This window comes from Propithecus coquereli, unplaced genomic scaffold, assembly GCF_000956105.1.
Source record: "Propithecus coquereli isolate 6110/MARCELLA unplaced genomic scaffold, Pcoq_1.0 Scaffold538, whole genome shotgun sequence".
Taxonomy (NCBI): Eukaryota; Metazoa; Chordata; class Mammalia; order Primates; family Indriidae; genus Propithecus; species Propithecus coquereli.
The window spans coordinates 38,919-41,549 of record NW_012151263.1 but is presented as its reverse complement, the minus strand read 5'-3'; positions in this window follow the sequence as shown (position 1 = coordinate 41,549).

Below are 2,631 nucleotides of genomic sequence, written 5' to 3'. Positions count from 1 at the left end.
AACTTGCTGGTTCTGTACTAAGCCCTCTCTCTGAACCTGAAAACTCCATTTGCTCCTGGGCTGGGCTCTGGACACTCTAATAACTCAAGGAAAGAATATTGCCAGGATTCTATAGTTGAGCTTCTACATTACACTGCGCCTGCCTGCTTAAGGCAAAACAGTGACATTTTTCTTTTATTTTTTTCCCCAGGTCAAAGAGCAGAGATGTTGAAGAAAGTCTCCCAAACCTGAATCACATTAGGCTTTGGGATAAGAATATGGCTAAAAATCACTGAGGTCCTCTGATCTCTGTTTAAGGAATCCTGTTTTAATGTAACAAAGATCCTGGGGGGAATTATCAGTGAGACCTTCTCTTCCAATGCTACATCTGGTATGCTTTCTTTTTTTGTTCCCCTTTGTGGGCTTTTGTTTGTTTTTTAACTATTTTATTGGATTCCGATTTATATTCCATACTATTCTTCCACAGTTCAATTTTTTTTAGTAATTTCCTGAGTTGTGCAACCATCACATAATCCAGTTTCAGAGAATTTCAGTACTCCAATAGATCTTTAAAATCATTCTTCTTTTGACCGTATTTTTGATTCTGACTACTTGGGGAAAAATTATCAGTTCATGTTAAAGGTTTGAAAAAGTATATGTTTTTGTAAATGTCACTCAAATTGAATTATGTATTATTTCTGAACTATTTAATAGTGCAAAGGCAGAGCCAAATTCAAAGACCTAAGTGCAGAAATGTTCTTTGGATAATCATTGCCTAAAGAAGAAAATGAAAGTGAAAATTAGGGAGAGCAAGGAAACTATGTTGGTGAACTGGTCATTCTATGGCAACTGTGGGACTCTCTGAAAAACCTATGTGCTTCACGCAATAGAAGGATAGGAAATGGGAGCATTTAGCCACTAATGAACCTTCCCATATTGGTTGAGTGCTGGCCCACTCACATTTTGAGGCTCCCTTTGCCTGGTAACCTCACATGGTAAAAAAAAAAAAAGAAAGAAAAGAAAAAAAGCCAATAAAGAAAGGAAAAGCTCTGAGACAGAAAAGTGGAAGATGCAGAATTATTTGAGGTGATGTATGAGCAGCATGCACAGAAACAGTCTACCAAGCTGCAGGCATCATCTTATCCCATCTTCAAGGAATCATCCCAAGATGACTAAGAGCATCATCTTTGGGTTCACTGCTAAGTGTCATTGCTAGGGTTTGTAATACAAAGCTGTCAAGTGAAGCTTCTAAGTAAAACATCCCCTGTTGTATTTTTCTCTACCAATTCTACATCCTTAAGTTCCATCCCAGTTATATTTTTCCAGTTCCTACTGGAACACATTACATAATCCTCTTAGTGATAAAATATTTTTTAATAAAATCAGAGGCAATAGTTCCCTGCTTGGACTGTGCCTCTGATCTAAATTATTTTTGGAGTTAATAATGGGAGACAGAGGTGTATTTGAGGAAATGTCATATTAAAATATTTTGCAAGGCATCTGACACAGTTGGCTCCTTAGCATGGGCTCCAGCAAAGTAGAGCCTTATTTTGTTTAGAAGAGTGAGGGGCTGCTTTTACCAGTCTGGAGGACTCAGGGTAGTTTACCTACATGTTGCTATTCCAAATATTATTATCTCTCTCCTTCTCTGCCTTGTCCTCAGTAGTAGGGTCCTTGTCACATCAGGTGAGTTTTCTACTACCAGTATCCCACTCAGAGGGGTCTGTTTTCCAGGGCCACTCCTAGAAGAAACTGTCTTTATTTGGTTTCCCCTAAAATAAGGCCTGAGACAAAGACTTGTGTGTAAGCATCTTCTTTGGGAAGAGATTCTAAGAAGCAGGGGTGAGGGAGTGGAAAGGATGAGAGAGGGTAAGAAGAAAAATCAAAATAAAGTCTGAGTTATTGATTTAGTTACAATTGTTGGCACCTAGATCTAGAACTCCCCTGAGGAACCTTGTAGAATGTATCTCAGAATTGTCATTCTGAAAGGTGAGAGACTGTGGCATTTATACAGACAATTGCTTTAATTAAAAATATTACATCTGTAATAATACTTCGTTGATTATTATTACTGGAAAATTAAATGATCATGGATTTCTGCCTCTTAGGTTGTGGAAGCTCAGGGGTGTGGGAAATGTCCAATGCAGATTAATGGAGAAAGAAGAGAGGAGAAAGGTAGATGTTAGGGAACCAGAAGTTGGAAGGGAAGTTGGAAAAGTGAGTATCTCTTATTTGTAATCATACAAGTGAGGACCAAAAAAGTGTGGTACCTCTGCTAAAATAGAGTTTGGGAAAAGGTAACAACTACGTATCTGTGAATACGTAGTTGTTGCCGGCATGAGGCTTTGTGTTTGAGAAGTATGTAGAACAATGATCTACTTGAAACTGATTACTGAGGGTAGCTATAAAGAGGGATTTCCCATTAGTTGATACTGTAGACAAAACTTAAGCAAAGGTCACTTGCCTTCTCTCTTTGTGGGGAAAGTTGGTAGAGGAAGGGAGGTTACTTTGAAAGACGTTATCCTGAATTGACTGAAATTAATTAGTGGCCATTCAGTGGAACTGGAGCTGCAAATAGAAACCAAGTTTCATCTTTGGAAAGTAACAAATGCTACATTCCTCACACTCTGAGGGATTGATAGTCATATCTAT